This window comes from Punica granatum, chromosome 2, assembly GCF_007655135.1.
Source record: "Punica granatum isolate Tunisia-2019 chromosome 2, ASM765513v2, whole genome shotgun sequence".
NCBI lineage: Eukaryota > Viridiplantae > Streptophyta > Magnoliopsida > Myrtales > Lythraceae > Punica > Punica granatum.
This window is the reverse complement of record NC_045128.1, coordinates 12,946,448-12,965,097: the sequence shown is the minus strand read 5'-3', so window position 1 is coordinate 12,965,097 and position 18,650 is coordinate 12,946,448. Positions and strand designations below refer to the sequence as shown.

Genomic DNA, 18,650 nt, shown 5'->3' with positions numbered 1-18,650 from the left:
TCTTATATCTAATGCTTTGATTATTATCTATCTCTTAACAGTTTCGATTTTCTCGTGCCCAGGCTTGACTGGCGTGGTGAGCTGATGGCGTCAAAGCTGCATCAATTGAAATCAAAGGCCTGTCAAGCATCTCAGTTTGTGTCCAAGCACGGCACTGCCTACTACAAGCAGTTGCTATAGAGTCAGCAATGTGTTCAAGAGCCACCGACCGTCGAATTGCATCGCTGGAGCTAAAGCAAAATTAAAAAATATCTTACTTATGCAATTTCTTGTGCCAATTCACGTTACACTGGAAGCAGTTATACCATTTATAAGAACTGAATTTCTGGCTTCGCAATTTGTTTTTCAGATGCTTGCCCTCGCATAGGTGTCCATTGTCAGTGTTTCTGTAGCTACAGTTATTGACTTGCAATTTAACCTCTTCGGTGCTCGTGTAGCATTTGCACGGATAATCCCGACCGCTGTCAACAAAATCCTCCGGTCTCGACTCCAACAACAGGAGAACTGGACTGCCTTAGCGTAGGTTATCAAAACCTTTCATTCACCTTTTCCTTTTCTTCCCTCAGATCCTTGCTCGTTCTCATTGGCAAAAGGGCCATGAACCAGAACCAGACTGAAAGAGCAACCCAAGATAAAACTAATTCATTATGTATCGTCTTATCCTTTTGCAGCATCTCGGCTTGCAAGAAGCTGAGTAAAACAGGCCTCCATTTCATAGTGTGGTGCCGTCGTAACTGAAAGATATTCCAGTGTTTCTGTCATGATAGAATACTAAGAATAATTCTTCACATAAGACTCGTGCGGTGACTTGTGGAAATGGCAAGTGCTCAATCTTCACGAGCATTTCCAGAAGGCACTGAGTGCAACTGGTCGAAGGGATCAGTGATTTGCTTTAATGAAGCTTCCCCTCAGGAAGACAAACTCGAAACATAGCAATGAATTCCACTGTCTGCTATTAGCAGACTAGTTTTTCTCGACTGCCACCGAGCCATAGGGATGAACAAGATTGTATAGCGTTCCAAAGTCCTTGGGAGCGCCTCACAAGCATTTCAGGGAAAGATACTCTGCTTAATGTACAAGAATATCATTGAAAGCGGGAGATTGAATTTCGATGCAAAATCCTTAAAAATAGAACCAACCTCCTCAGCTCTGTCATTTTTTACTGAGGTTTGGCATGTTAACAGGGCGTGTACTGGACTGGATCCAATGTTCTGTAATGTTCCAAATCAGTAAGGAAGTCGAACCCCTGAAATCATTTTTCATTTCATTTCATTTCATTTTACGTCCATGTCCACAATGTCAGGTAACATTACGGTAGCATTAAATTCTTTTCTATACAGTGGTCTCAACTAATTCAATAGTTTCGAAATAAGTAATTGCTCCTAGCTAAGAAGCTATGCTCTCTGAGAAGTCTCCCCTCTTGTCAGATTCTATAGGAAATGTGTGAAGCATATCACATTAACTCCATCGGTCAGATCTTAATAGCAGCGCATGCGAATCGAACATTTTCTTGTCCAAAAATTGAAATCAAACTTCTATCTACCAACTAGTCGAGCAATCTATGACTAAGCTGATTAAACAGAAAGAAGACAGTGGTCCCCTAACCTGTGCAATTCAGTGACAAAATACCAAACTGGTACTTGCAGATATCGATTTCAGGGCCCTTCCGATAAGCCATAATTCCGCATAAAGACACTTCTCCGGAAGCAGATTTTACATATCGAACGAGCTTGAAAAGGTCCACACCCAGTCATATTGTATCGTAGTGGATATTCTGCATATCAGTGTAAGAAAAATATGAATCAGATAGCTGATAAAGATACAACGGCTACCCTCTGAAAAACCAAAAAAAAAAAAAATTTCTATAGGAAGTCAATCTATGATTCTGAAGATAAACGAAATAAATGAGTCAATGACATAGTAATTCAAATGCATTTATCAGAGGGCTGCAGAGAAGCTAATCATAAAATACACTTAAGATGATCTGTTGAATATACTTCAACTCGTATAAAACACTATTAAGATGGCAAAGCAGGAAATCAGCTTGGAATGCAATAATTTGATCATAACCATTTTTCGAGCACTTTGATTTATTTATCATAATCTTGAACAAATAAATCATAAATCATATGTTCAAAAATGAGTTCAGTTAATCAATCAACAAAACAATCAGCCTTTTCACAGTACAGTCACTTGCTCATGAGGCATTTCATCAGAGGGACTGCAGAGAAGCTAATCATAAAAGCTTGTCCGGCTCTTTACATGGACCATCACTTCGTACCATATGAGAAAAACAAGGGGGAAATTTTATAAAGTAAAGACCAAAGAGGGAAAAATCTAGTGACAAACCAGATGTAAAAAAACCAACTAGTGATAAGTAAGCACAAGCTGAGAGAAGTCTTATGACCTCTTCATTTGCTTTCTTCTAAGTGTTTGAGAATGGATGTACACCATATTGCTATTTCCTCATAATAGCAAAGAATCCTGTTGGCCGTCCAGCAGCTCTCACGGTCCCCACAAATTGAAACAACCACTGTAAAATAGCATTCCTCGATCCACAGTAAGCTTCTTTTTTTAAAAATGGGGTTTCCCAGCTTCGTCCGACTAATTCATTATAACTATTTTCTTTTATCCTATAATGACTCTGCGAGATAATTTAATCTGAGACCAAATCTCACCCAACATGAAGTAACCCATCCTCTCTGAACTGAGGGAAACATTCTCTATGAAGATTCAGAATTTGGGGACTCCACATGAATAACACTTGCCCCTGCATCTTTCTGCAAGTTCTTCTCCTTCATCATCATCCTGATACTCTCCACACCATCCCAATTACATTCTTCAGCATAAATGTTGGACAACAGCACATATGGCTCAATGTCCGTTGGGTCCAATTCAATCAATCGCTTGGCCACAGCTTCTCCAAGTCCCAAGTTAGAGTGGCTCTTGCAAGCAGAGAGTAGAGCAACCCATAGGGCGGGCCAAGCATCTTCCGTGGGCATCTTCTTTATCAGCTCTTCTGACTCTTTCATCAGACCGGCCCGAGCAAGGAGGTCTACCAGGCAGCCAAAATGTTCTACTTTGGGCTCAATCTCGTAAACCCGGCTCATCTTATTGAAATAATACAAGCCCTCAAAGACCAAGCCGGCATGGGCACAGGCAGATAGAACACAGGTAAAAGTATTATCATTGGGCATAGGACCTTTCTTCTCCATCTCAGAGAACAATTTTAGGGCTTCCTCAGCTCGACCGTGGTTCCCATACCCCATTATCATCGAGTTCCATGTCACAGTGTTCCTGTCCAGCATTTCATCGAAAACCTCCTCTGCTGGCTCAAGAGCCCCACATTTAATATACATTGTTAAAAGAGCAGTTGAAAGCAAGACATCCGGTCGAATTCCAATATTCTTGATATAAGTATGAACAGAAATGCCTTTATCAAGATCTCCCATGTTTGAGCATGCAGTGAAGACACTCACTAGAGTAGCCTCATTGGGTTTGATCCCTTCTTCTCCTCTTTGCATCCTATCGAACAATCTCAAACACTCTGCATAATCTTTGGACCGTACATAAAGAGCCAACATGATGTTCCAAGAAACCAAATTTGGAGTTGGCATCTGGTTGAAGAATTCTCTTGCCATTAGAACATTCCCAACCCTTGCAAAGCCATCGATCATGCAGTTCCATGAGACAACATTTTTAAATGGCATTCTGTCAAACAAATATTTTGCCTTCTGCATGTCCCCTGCACCTGCATAGCCTGAAATCATAGCATTCCAACTAACAACATCTCTGTCCGGCATTTCATCAAACAGTTCACGCGCCACACTCAGTTTCCCATTTTTTGCATGCCCATCGATCATCGAAGCCCAACTAACAGAATCCAAAACAAAACCCGAATCAAACACCTTGCGGGCACACCCAACCTTCCCAAAAGACGAGTACAAGTGAATCAACGAGTTCCTCACAAACAGATCCGGCTCGAATCCTAATTTAATCGTCCGCCCATGAACCTTTTCCCCTTCCACCGACGATCCAATCTCCACACAACACTTGATCACAACCGGGAACGTGTAATAGTTCGGGTCGATAGACTTACCCACCATCTCATCAAAATAAAATTTAATAGCCCTGGAAGAATCACCCGCGTTCATGAATCCTCTCATCACCGTGTTGCACAAGAAGGCATCAGCCTCTTCAACCCGCGCGAAGAACCAGACTGCGTGAGGAACCGAACCCAAAGCGCAGAGCTTTTTGACGACTTGGCTCGTGACTAGAGAGTGCTGGGAGAGCCCAGAGACTACGAGCTGGGAGTGGACTTGGTTGAATTGCCCAATGCTAAGGCAGGAATTCAATTTCCGCAAATACGGATGGGCTAAGTCCAATGCCGGGATTTCTCGTTGTCGAAGATGATCATGTGGGTGATTCGTTATCGGGGGCTTGGGTTTGGGGTCACGGGGCCAGAGTTTTGGCGGGTGCTTGGAGAGGTTTCTCTGTCGTTTGATGAATATGTCGAGTGCAATGGGTAGAAGTCTTGTCGGGTTCTTGGGCTCAAACGTACTCGTCATGGCGGCTCCTCGTCCGGCGATTGTCTCTCACTCTCCATGTGTATATATGTCGGGCAAAATCCCTCGGAGGAGAGATACTCGTTAGGGGCGAGCACCCATGACAAGTATACCCGGAGCAGATTGGACTCTAACGGTAAAGTCCACTATATCTTAAGGTTCGGATAGTAATTTAAGAAATCGGCGAAAATTGATTTTGGTGCTAACATATAGAGTACTCGAAATCGAATTCGAAATTGGTACCCGAGACCTATATATTTAATTGAAGAAAAAATATTTATAATCCTCTATGTACGATTTAGTAGCTACATAAGGAGAGTTTGTTTACTTAGTCTATTAAGGAGAACTACATCAGTCTTTTTTTTTTGCCAAATAACTACATAATCTTTTAGCTATTTATTTACTTTGTCTACTAAATCCGAATGAGAGTTACATGATCTTTTAACTACGTGCATGGATGAATGCGATGTGATTAATGTATATGGACATATATTTATTTTGTGTGATTGTGAATAAGATCATTTTTATTTTATTTATTGTGTTTGAAGAGAAAAAAAAATTACAAGTTCCCACAGAATATTCGAAACCTATGGAAGTAATGGTTCCAGGTAGGGTCATGTTCCAGATCCCACTAGAGTAGGGTCATGTTCTAAAATTTTGGAACATATTCCTTTCATGGTAGGGTTATCATGAAAAAAAATGGAGTATTCAGACCCGCATACCTCTACTTATTAATATTAAGGAACATTATACTGTACAACACAATTTTCAAAACATTTTCACATTACAGCACAAATGAAAATAATTTCACCATATCACAAAAAAAATGAAATTTTAAATTTCATAGTATGTCGTCCAATTCCGTTAGAAAATAGATGACAGAGCAAAACTATAGCTTTTTCAGGGAGATTTTGGACAAATGATAACTTTTGGGATTCGAAACAAATAAAATAAAATAATAAATAATAAACTTAAAGACGAAGGGATTTGGATTGGAGAAGGGGGACAATCAGCGATGCCGATTAGGGGGTGGGTGGCCAACGGGAGCGCCCTCATCCCTTTAATTTTGAGAGATCTCGCCAATTTTCTAATGGAATTGAACATGCTATGGCATGTAAAAATTTCATTTTTTTGTCTTATATAGTGAAATTATTTCAATTTATGTTACAGCGTTAAAAAATTTTGAAATTGTATTGTACAATGTAATTTTCCTTTAATATTATTTTGTTTTAAAAATCTGTATTTACAATCTTATACCTATATATTTTTTTTGAAATATTAGTATTGACAATTCTTTTTAAAAATTAGTGCTCAAACCCGTATTTATTTTCAATATTAATATTTCACAATTTTTAAAGAAATTTATTTTTTATAAACAATAAGAACTTTCAATAATAATTAAAAAGTTTTTATAAATATGTAAGTTCTCAGGAGAAGATGCAGGTATTGTGATTCATCTCCCGTGTTAGTTGGAAATTGCTAATGTTTACTGTCAACCATGTAAACCTGGTCTCCCAATCCCGAAAACATAGAACAGAAAGCTTCGATTGATAGAGCGTCTGTCAAAATGTTTTAAGATGAATAAGGAAGCCAAGCTGCTGGTAACTCTCACATTTGTGGTTTAGTCGATTTTACATCTCTACATATGCCTTAATCAATTCAATATTCAATTTCCTCAATGGATGCGGATGGAGAATTTCTTTGTCACACCCAAAAAGGAAGGGAAAAGAAAGATGCTAATGATAAAGTAAAAAGAATCACCGGATGCACTTGGGTGGAGCTAGATGTGACGGTAATAGGCTACAATGAGAGAATAAAGAAATTTCTACGCAATCACGAGATGTACTGCAATTGACAAATTACATTATTAGCGAATAGATGTAGGGGTTTTGAAGCATTCATGGTCAAATCTAAACTAATACTCGAGAGGGAATTGGTTTTAATAGATTGGAAAGACATCCTATTTCATTGGAAGAAATTAAAAAAAAAATTACACTACGAGGAATTCCATGATTGATGATGCTACTTTTGCAGGGTGGGGCTTAGAAGGCTTAGAGCTGGGCCCATGATTGGGCTGGGTCATTAACTTTAGGTCCAAATGAAGCCAATTCGGCTATCACTTCACGTTTTTCTAGGTACACTGTGGTATTGAAAAGTCTAATTGGCCTAACTAATTCAGTTCGGATGGGTCTGCCTATTAAAAGATAAAACACTTTCAATCGCAAATTTTTCAATCCACAAAAAATTGAATTTAAAATTTATTTAAGAAAAATATGCAATGAATCGCTTGAAAAAAAGAAATTTACATACAATTCCCCCGTCCTCAATGGATGCAGATAGCTGATATAGGAGCACAACTAGTATAATGTAACAGTACAGCACTAGAAAGATACATACAAAATTAACGACAGTGGCTCCTTGCAAGAAGCTAAGTAAAACCGGCCTCCATTACTTAGGGTGGTGGCGTCCTAACATAAATATTATAAACACGTTTGTTTTGAGGGTTAAAATCACAAAAATTTTAATTTTAACTTTAACTCAACCCACTACACAACAAAAATACATATTTTTCAAGTCAAAAATTTTAACTTTAACTTTAATTCAACACACTACACAATATTTTGTCATTTTCCACAATCAAAATCAAAGTTACTTTAACTCTGAAACCAAACGCACCGATGGTATCTCTACTGTAATAGAATACTGAGAACGATTCTTCACGTAATTCTCATTGGGTGACTCATCGAAATGGCAAGTTGTTGTTCACGAAAAAAAAAACACTGATGGGTAGTTAACTAGAAAACCAAGCATGTCAGGGCATTTCCCTAAGAAAATCACCAACGCCACACCAACCAGTCCCATCGATACAGAGCGTTGTACCACAGCCTCGAAAGTCTGCGGAACTGAACGGTGGTTGGGTTTCAAATAAACGAAATAAACGGTTGAATGCGCCTCAGACGATCTTGTGGTTCAAGGATTTAGCCGCTATGGATTCTCCTCTATTGCTTCCTGCTACTGATGATCCATCCGAAATTACAAAGCGGCCAAGAGGCCTGCTGTTAATCTCGGTCAAATAAGGAATGGGTCTCGGCCTTAAATGGCCAGAAAGAAGATATTTAGGCCAGAGCCTAGACTCGGAAAATTTATTCCGACTCGGAAGTCAAGATAGGTAAAGGCTGAGGAATCGGCACCGAACAACCCTGAAAGGTCAATCGGGTCTCGCTCTGGAAAGCGGGATAGATGCGGAAAAGGAAAAGAAAGGAAGATAAAAATTCAGGAATGTAAAGGTGTAAAGAAACGTAGTTGCAAGTTAAGGTAAAGATAGGAAAAAGTAAAGTTTGGGAAAAGAAAAGATAAGTAAAAGGTAAGTGTTTGATGGATTGGTTGGAAACACCTTACAACGAACTAGACAACAGGTCTATATAAAGAAACCCTATGAAATATATTGTAATCGGAAACGCGATGTCAGAATAATATTTGAATAGTAAATTGACTACTTAAACTACTTAGAAACAAACTACTTAAAGATATCGGAAAGATATCCAGCTCTAGGATCGAAGATATCCGAGAATATTACATCCTTGCTCCCCAAGAATTATATCTAATCTTCTTGACTCCAAATAAATATAGCCCATATGTAATTAATTAAACACGGGCCTCCTCTACCTCAAACCGAACCGGGCTCGAAGAAATAAAACCCCAAATTAACCGAAATTAATCGGTCACATGTCTAGACCCCAATTCACACAATATGCGGAATATGATTGTAAACACAAGTGCTCAATCTTCTCCTGCATTTCCAAAAGGCAGGAAGGCACTGATTACAACTAGTCGAAGGGATCAGTTATTTGCTTTGACATAAATGAAGCTTCCCCTCAGGAAAGCAGACTCGAAACATAACAATGAATTCCACTGTCTGCTATTAGCGGACTAGTTCTTCTTGACTACCGTCGGGCCATAGGGATTACTGGGATTCTATAGCATTCCGAAGTCCTTGAAAGCACCTTCAAGCATGACCTTCTGAATAACAAAAACAAAAATCTATGAGAAGTCAATCTGTGATTCTGAAGATTAACAAAATAAATGGGTCAACGACATAGTGATTATAATGGATCATAAGAATTCAAATGTGTCGCCATATACTTCAAAGCATTAACCAATGCCAAATAAGATGATTTGTCGAATATACTCCAACTCATATAGAATGCACTTAAGAGAGCAAAGCAGGAAAGAATGACTTGGGAATGCATAATTTGGTAATGACCATCTTTCGAGCACTATGAATAATTTGCCATAATCTTGAGCAAATAAATCATAAATCATACGTTCAAAAGTGACTTCGGGTAATCAACCAACAAAGCAATCAGCCTTTTCACAGTAGAGTAAACTTGTTACCAAAGGGGGAAAAATTTAGTGATAATGCAGATGTGAAAACCGACTAGTAATAACAAAGCACAAGCTGAGAGAATTATTATGACCTTTTTCATTTGTAATCTCCCAATGGATCTCTCCTGGCCGTCCAGCAGCTCTCACGGTCCCCACAAATTGAAACCACTGCTGGCAAATAGCATTCCTCGGTTCAACGACTTCGCCCAACTAATCCACCATAAAATTTTCATTTATGCTGTAAATACTCTGCCAGATAATTTACTTTGATACCAAACTCACCCAACATGAAGAATGCCATCCTCTCTCGACTGAATGAGACATTCTCTACGAGCACTCAGAATTTGCGAACTCCGTGTGAATAACACTTGCCCCTGCATCTTTCTGCAAGTCCTTCTCCTTCATCATCATCATCCTGATACTCTCCACACCATCCCAATTACGTTCTTCAGCATAAATGTTGGACAACAACATGTATGGCTCAATGTCTGTAGGGGCCAACTTGATCGATCGCATGGCCTCAGAGCTTCTCCGAGTTCCAAGTTAGAGTGAGTCCTTTAAGCAGAGAGTAACGCAAACCCACAGGGCAGGCCTAGCTTCTTCCCTGGGCATCTTCTTTATCAGCTCTTCTGAGTCTCTCATCAGACCCGTCCGAGCAAGGAGGTCTACCAGGCAGACAAAATGTTCGACTATGGGCTTTATCTCGTAAAGCGATGCTCATCTTGTTGAAATAATACAAGCCCTCGAAGACCATACCAGCACGGGCACAGGCAGATAGAGAACGCAGATAAAAGTAGTATCGTGGGCATAGGACCTCTCTTCTCCATCATGGAGAACAATTTTAGGGCTTCCTCAGCACGCCCGTGGTTCCCGTAACCCATTACCATCGAGTTCCTCTCCATCATTCCATAGAAAACCCCCTTGGCTGGCTCAAGAGCCCCCCATTTTGTATACATTGTCAAAAGAGCAGCTGAAAGCAAGACATTCGATCGAATCCCACTATTCTTGATATAAGTATGAACACTGAACATAATTGCCTCTATCAAGATCTCCCATGTTTGAGCATGCAGTCAAGACACTCACTACGGTAGCCTCATTGGGTTTGATCCCTCCTTTTCCTCTTTGCATCCTATCGAACAGTCTCAAACACTCCGCATAATCTTAGGACCATACATAAAGAGCCAACATGATGTTCCAAGAAACCAAATTTGGAGTTGGCACGCCGTTAAAGAATTCTCTTGCCATTAGAACATTCCCAACCCTTGCAAAGCCATCCATCATGCAGTTCCATGAGACAACATTTTTAGAGGACATTCTGTCAAACAAAATATTTTGCCTGATGCAAATCGTAGCATGACTTCAAGGGATCCAGCTCAAGTTCCAATTGGACCGATTACGCGAGCACGAGCAAAGAAGTTTAAAGATGAACTCAACGGCCTGATTCAAGAGGTTTGGGCTCAAGCAAATTCGTGGAGGCCCATTGGACATGAATCACGTGATCCACAAAGATCCATCAACATTATTCAAGTTATAGAAGATTCCGGACAAGGCTAAATTCAGCAAGTGTTTAAGGAAGCTTCTAGAACAGTTGATGATCAACAGAAGATAACATCGGATTTGTTTGAAGTTTAAATCTCATAGAGATATTCTAGGGGTATTTAGATTTTATATCTTTATAGATTATGTCATATCTCTATCGATATTCTTGGTTTTAATTTCCTTATCTATAAGAGGAGATATGACCATATTAGGATTACTTTATGTCTATATATATTCATCTTAGTCAATTTTTAATGAGAGGAACATTCAGAAAATTGTGAGAGTATTCTCTTTGGTTCTTGAAGAACTAATCGAACTTATCGGAAGTTTCCGTGGCGTTCATCATCGACTTATCAAACGGCTTTCCACCACCGTTTGTGGCGTCTTCATCGACTTATCAAGCGGCTTTCCATTACCGTTTGTGGCGTCTTCCTATATATCGAGGTTCTTGTTTCGCATTAAACAACGGGTTGAGGTCAGTTATACCAAGGTTCTTGTTTATGTTGTAAGCAACGGGTTGAGGGTTCGTCCATCAAATCTGATCGTGGAACGATCTTGGGTTCCTTTAGTTGTCGGGTCTCGTCATTCTTGGCGGGAATCGCATCATTGCCCCCTGCATCTCCCCTGCACCTGCATAACCTGATGAAATCATAGCATAGGATTCCATCCAACAAACAACATCTATGTCCGGCATTTCACGCGTGTCAACGAGTGACCACCTCCGGCAGCAACGCGTCTAACAAGAGACGCCTGCTTATGGGATAAAGCTGTATATAAACAAGGATTCATCCGTAGATCAGTCCCGTAGTTGGAATTTTTCCACTCTGTCTCTCACAGGGGGCTGGTGGGCCAATCAATAGCTATTGGGTACCAACAATGGACTGGAGGCCCATTAAGTCCCTCCTATACGGAGGAGAGATAATTGTATTTTTTAAAAAAAAATTTACCACTCTTATAAGTAGATTTTGTTTTAAGGATCTGTATTTACAATTTATTTGTGAATTCTTCTGAAATATTACTCTACTCAAACGTATTAGCAATTCTTTTCAAAAATTAGTGCTCAAAAGTGTGTGTTGCAAGGATTTATTTTCCATATAAATTATTCACAATTTTTAAGTTTAATCTTCATGAATACTAAGAACGTTCAATGATAATTAGAAATTTTGATGGTAATGCTAATAGCTAGACTAATTTAAATTGTTTGGTGAAAATTTTAAAGTGCATTGAATATTTATTAGATCGTCAGCATTATGCAAAATTACTATAGACATTAAGTGCAACTATACAAACTTAATTTCCCAATTTTTTTGAAAACAATTTTTTTATGTCCTTACTTTCATTTGTTAAACTTTTACTTTCTATGTGAGTTTAGTTCGCAGAATTAGTTCTTTTTGTGTTAATTCTTTAAGAAATATTACACATATATAAGTGATTATTTTAGTTATATTCATTGTATATATATTTTTATATTTACTTATCATATATTTTACTATTTAAAAAAATTACGGAAAATATTGACATTACTGGTGTATTGTAAAAGATAGTCTTTTACTATTATAGCACGTGCATTGCATATGCTTTATTTTAGTCAATTTTAGGTTTTATTTTTGTTTTTCTTCTTCATAATACTAAAAGATGTTATGTGTAATTGTCCACTTTATCGTGTGATATATGTTTATTTCATGTGCGGAAAATTTCAGATATTCATATCATTTTCTTTTCCACTTTATAGTGTGATACATGTCTATATATGTCTATTTTCTTTTAGTGTAACCCAAGATGTGACGGCTTCCTTGTGAGGTTGATATCTCTTTGAAAAGTCTATATAGAAGTCTAGATCTAACCCTCCCTCTCGGTTAGGGAATGGCATTGAGGAGGGTTTGGGACGACTAAATTCATCTTATACCTGTATCAGTCAAGAAAAGTCAATTATAAATCCTTTACAACCCGTTAAGATTTAGGTCTTGTTTGTTTTATAAATAAGGGAGAAATTGGAATCGGAATGGAGCATTCCGATTGTAGGTTCTTGGTTTAGGGGAATCGATACCCCCATATTGGGAATCACCCAATCCTTGGGGTCCTTAAAGGAAAATTCCCAAATTCTTGCCACTAATTTAATGAAAACCCACTAGGAATTTATTTTTTGTCCGCTAATAATTTTGCGAGAAAGTTTAGATAAACTTATCATAATATCTAATTTATAAAAAATAGTTTGATGCAACAAAAAATATTCAAAGACAAAATATAAATTCCAGGCAAATGATTCTACGAAAAAATAAACTACAACATTTATAAGTTCATGACATACTCGAGAAAAAAAGAACCACAACATTTATAAGTTCATAGTATGTTGAAAAATTATAAACCACAAGAATTTCAATTTCATAACACTAAACAAGTGTTTCAAGTACTAGAAATTGGAATTATAATAAAGGGAAATAAAAGAAATTAATAAATATTATTTTGTAAATATGTGTAATATGAAAGGTAATTTGGTAAATATATGCTTAATGAATTTGAGACGGATTTTGAGGTAATATCTTGAACCCTTCCCAAACCCTATAGAGTTTTGGTCTCAAATTCCTGAATCCTTTCCATGACTCAACGGGTAAAACCATTAAGCACTTATCAATCTTGGAATGGGTGAAATACCCATTTACATAAACCCATTGCCATTTCTACCCTTGATTTTTTCTCGGGGACCATGTGAGACGGCAAGGGATTTTGATTGGAATTTCGAAAAACTTACTACAATAGTATCACTTATAGTAGGGGCTTTTTTTTTTCATCTTCCCATGCAGTTGGCCTCGGAGGATATGTTGATTGTTTTGATCTTGTAATTTCTGTTTTCCTTGAGCATTTTGTCTTATTCTCAGTTTCAATTTGTGAATGAATTCTCGTAACTTCCAAAAAAAAAAGAAAACACCGACATGAAGGCTCCCCACCACCGCAACAATGCACTCGATTCATAATTATTTTTTCTTTTCTTGCCATCACGATTATTACTCTCTTGTTTTTCTAATTTTTGTTTGTCCACATGTGCAATTAGGAAAATAGTCCTACTCGCCTGCCGGAAGATACGGACCAGTTTTAATCTTCTGCACACCCCTACCTCTGCTTGCACCAGGTGCTCAAAGTTTCTGTCTTTAAGATATGGGAGACAAGCAGGAGGGCGTTGGGGGCCCTAACTCGGCCACTCAATGACTTCAGCATCTTCTCCGCTATGCTTCTCAACCAGCTTGGCCACAAACCGGATGGCCCTCGGCAGTGGCAGTGGCGACAGTTGAGGGTTTGATGGCTTGCTGTCCTACTTCGGGATTGTTGAGAATGTGTACCTCTTCATTCACAGATAATATAATTGTAACCACAGAGCAGAGAGTTGCACTAACGCTGTACGCCTATTCAAGTATCAAACACACCCCACCTATCCAAAAAAAAAACACCCCCCAAGATTGCTCCGGAGCCATGCATGGCCGTGTGCTTCTGATTTAACAGATATAAGCACCGTATAAACAAGGCCTAAAACATAGGTACAAGAAATCCATATCATTCATGGGCTAACAGATTATATCAGGGCTGAATCGATATAAGCAGGAGAACTTGAGTATATGAAAGAGGAAAATCGGGGCCCAGACAGGAAGAAAGAGCAACTGCAGTATCAGTTATGGCACCATCGTTACCTACTCGCTCTGTTCAGGCCACTTCAAGATACATCAATTATTGGGCAAATCGAAAGTTAAAAACACTGTCGTATCTCAGCTACAAAAATCTCACGTGAAATCCTTTGGAGGAGAAAATATCGCATATCAGGCGCTGAATATTCGACCCAGGCGCAGCAGCTAACACAACAGCTTATAAATTGACATTCCTCGAAAAATTAAACATAGTAACCGGTGAAGGTGAATCCTCTTCCCACGATCTCACCTGCACAGAACCATGCAAAGCATTCGAGCCCAAAGAGGGCAGCAATTCCTGCATCCTCAACCTTCAGCTCCGGCCTACTCTTCCACAAGTGCTTGACGTAGTCCACTTCCTTCCAGAAGGATTCACAACGCCCAGGAATACTGTAAAATAGTATATGACCAAAAGAATACATCAGACAAATAATGGAAGCCGAGCACATCTGTTTCTGCAGAGGACAAACCAAACTCTCATATTTTCTAAGAAATGCTTGGTAGATGTTGAGGCCTACTTATCAAAGTTAACATTAGAAGCAGGAACGACTTATCAGGCTTTACAAGCAAGCATTTGCAAAAAAGTGCCACAAAACAAGTCAAGTTGCTGGAACAGAGAAGCCAACATAAGCAGGAATAAATGCTTGATTCTACATGCTCTACACTACAATAAATACCGAGTTGATCAACGTTTTACTTGTTTACAAAACCCACACAGGTGTATCAAGACGCTAACGAACACTAAAGCCATAGAGATAAACACAGAAAATTTCAGGTTGACATATTGAATAACACAAGAATCTCCATGCTTTCTCATACAAAGGCGATCCTCCAATTGTCAAAAGTACTTGAGCATCAACTGTTTGGATCAAGGTACCTTGAACTTAACAAGTGTAATGCATTTCAGAAAGTACCGTAATAATTTTAAATTTTTTAAAAGTTTCATGGGAACCCAACAAGACCAGTAAAAGGAAAATAAATAAAAAGCATGTCATAGGAGAAGAAAGGGATGTTACCTAGCAAGGCGAGTGTAAACAATTGCTTTGACAATTCGTTACATTTCTCAACAGTTGGTGGCTCCTGAACATATTGCTTATTCTGTACCAGCAACTGCTTGTAGTAGGCAGTTCCATGCTTGGAAACAAACTGAGATGCTTGACAGGCCTTTGATTTCAATTGATGCAGCTTTGACGCCATCAGCTCACCTGTCAAGCCTGGGCACGAGAAAACCAAAACTGTTAGAGAGGTAGACAATAATCAAAGCATTACACATAAGAGCCTCAAAAAATATCATGCTGAAAGGTAATAATAAAAGAGCCTGAAAAGTCTAATGATTCCGGCATATACAATGCTAGAAGCAAAACACCATGTCCCACACTTTACAGTCCAATCATCGATATGTACAGTCATAGCCCTTGTCTATTCATAATATAAAGTACGAAAACCAAATATCTTTTTCTGATTCCCCTATGTATTGCCTAGGCAACCTGATGAAGCACAAGAACAGAATGGCTAGCAACATATGAAAAAGGAAGAATTTTAAAGCTTGAAGAATTAACAAGGCTCCAGCAAGCTACATTTAGCTCCAAACTAGGCAGAGGGGCGGCAATAAGATGGATGATGGAACTATTTCCAGTAGCGCAGGAACGAGGACCACATATACAGCACCGAACTTCGTAATCATGCCCATTTCTAATTTCTGAAATATATAAGCATGCCATTGCGAGGTAGCTTCATGCTAGGCACAAACATTAGCGGGCACAAATCTTCCAGTCTCTACACAAAAGTTGCCACAAACTCAAAAAGCAAAGTCCAACTGAGTAAAACCGAAGCTTACAACATCTTCATTATCAAACTCATAACTTGACAAAGCCATCAAAGAAAAAGGAAATGACTGCAAAAGCCACCCAGTTCATATAAACACTTGAGTGATGTGAGCGGGGTCAACAATTACGTTTGACTTCAGTTAAGCAGCAGCCATTTCAACCGATCAGAAATTTTCCAACACAACATCGAAATATCGTATCCACACAATTAGCAAAACAGCCTGAAGCATTGGTCCTTCGAGAGCTTAAATCCTCATAGCAGGTCGACAGAAAAAAAACAAAGGTGCATTTCGCAATCAGCGCCTCCACTGAACCACTGAGGCAAGCGAACACGGTTCGGATCGCACCGACCCAACAACGGAGCTCCATCAACGGAGCAACCGAGGAAACATCGAAAAGAAACGCGAGATCTGAGAACTACAACACGAGGCGAAATCGAACGGATTACTCGATCGACTGAGGAAGACCGCAATGAGGGAATTACTCGGAGTCAATCAGCAGAAACTCACCTCTGTCTCGCCGACTTGAATCTGAATCTGCTTTTCACGCCGCTGCCTTGCTCGTCAATCAGAGCTGCGGAAGGACGGGGAAGAAGAAGAGGGTAATGGCATTAGGATCAGTGGTTTTTGTTTTTGATTTTTTGTTTTTCATATTCTTTATTTAAATAAAATAATATAAATAAATTTTCTTAAAAAAAAAAGAGAAATTAATTTTGAGGGGTATTTTCGAAAATAAAGCCCGACCTTATGCCATTTATCTATTTCTGAGTTGAGGCCTGCTAAATTTGGGCCTTGAGGCCCGAGTTACGGCCCAGAGAAGAGGCTCACTGGTTTCGTGTTGAAGCATTTTCAATCACCGATCCAGTGATCCCTCCTCTTTTTTTCTTTTTCTCTCTCTTTTTTTTTTATCCGGTAATTTCCTTGGGGAAATTAAACTTCTATTCCTAAAGTTTAATATTTAGGTCTTCGTAACGAAAAGTCTTCGGCATATTTACGTGTACATAGAGTATGTTGTGAAGGATGTGTTCCAAAAATATATAGTTCAAAACATCAGATGATTATGAAAACGTATACTCGTCAATGGGTTTAACGTACCTTGCAATTGAAATACGACTTGACGAATTGATCGAGGAAAAATGTTCTCGAGAAAAAAACACTTTTGTTTGGATTGAAAGTTGTGGAGGATTATGAAGGGATAGGTTATGGAAAGAATTATAATAATCTAGAGAGATTATGGAGGGATAACTAATCCCATCATAACCATTCGTAATCTTTATATTTTAATCTCACAAATTTGATGTGTTTAATCGAGTATCGATTTATTCCTCCTTTTTCCAGAAGAAATGGTTCAGTGCCTCCACAAGCGCGATGCACACTCTTTGGATTCCATAAAGCGTTTAAGGGCATCATCTTCTCTCTTGATTTCGAAGGCGAGGCTGACCACGCCTTCCGGCCTTCTCTTCATGCTCTCTTGATAGCTCCGGAGTGCTTCAAATACCCATGTCATCTCGTGGTCTCTTGCCCTGAGACCCTTCAACAGAAACCTGATCTTGCTGTCAACTCTTCTGAAAAGCTAGCAGGGGTGAGTTCGGGATGGCAATCATCGGTCATCGTTGAACCTGAGAATCAATGGCATAAGAGTTAGCAGGGGTGGGTTTATATGTTAAAGTTGGAGACAGTTATATGTTTAAGGATTTGGTCCTCTCATTAAACTCATCAACTTGGAGCCTCCAGATGAGCCCCTTGATCCCCTTTCAGTTTTTTAGAGACCCATTCTCAAGTTTTGCCAAAACAGCAACCGATGAAACCACACGCGAGAATCACTGTCTCCTCGAAGACTTCTTCAATTCTTTTCAGTTTTCATGAGAAGTCGAGACCACTTCTTCAGTTCCCCTCATGTCAGATTCTGCGGGAAATGTGCGAAGCAGCTCTTTCACTCCTTCAGTCAGCTCTTAATAGCAGAGTATGTAAACGAACATTTCATTTGTTGATAATTGAAATCTATGGTTAAGCTGGTTAAACAGAAAGAGGACATTGGTTCCCCTAACCTGCGCAGTTCAGTCACAAAAATGACTAACTGGTAATTGCAAATATCGATTTCAATGCCCTTCTGAAAAGCCAGAATTCCATATAAAAATACTTGTCCATAAGCAGATTTTACATATCAGACAGAGCTTGAAAAGGTCCACACCCAGACACTTTGTATCATAGTGGAAATTCTGCCTATCAGTGTAAGAAATGTTGAAATATCAGATAGCTGATAATGATACAAGGGTAACCCTCAAAATAAATAAAAATAATGATACAATGGTGACCCTCTGAATAACAAAAATGAAGTATGTATAAGAAGTCAATCTATTATTATGATTTGTTGAATATAGATGATTTGTAAAGATGATTAACCAATGCCAACTATAGATGATTTGTTGAACATACTCCACTCATATAAAATACACTAAAGTAGCAAAGCAGGAAAGAATGACTTGGGAATGCAATAATTTTGTAATGACTATTTTTCGAGCACTATGAATAAATTTGTCATAATCATGAGCAAATAAATCATATGTTCAAAAATGAGATTGGGCAATCATTTAACAAAGCAATCACAGCCTTTTCGCAGTACAGTAACTTTCTCATGAGGCATTTCACCAGATGAGCTGC

General features: G+C 38.8%; 2 pseudogenes; both read right to left on the bottom strand.

Moving 5' to 3' along the window:
* Positions 1-1,214: 1,214 nt before the first annotated feature.
* On the bottom strand, positions 1,215-4,679 carry LOC116196955 (annotated as a pseudogene).
* Positions 4,680-14,339: 9,660 nt separating this feature from the next.
* LOC116194447 lies at positions 14,340-16,633 on the bottom strand (annotated as a pseudogene).
* Between the last annotated feature and the right edge of the window lie 2,017 nt (positions 16,634-18,650).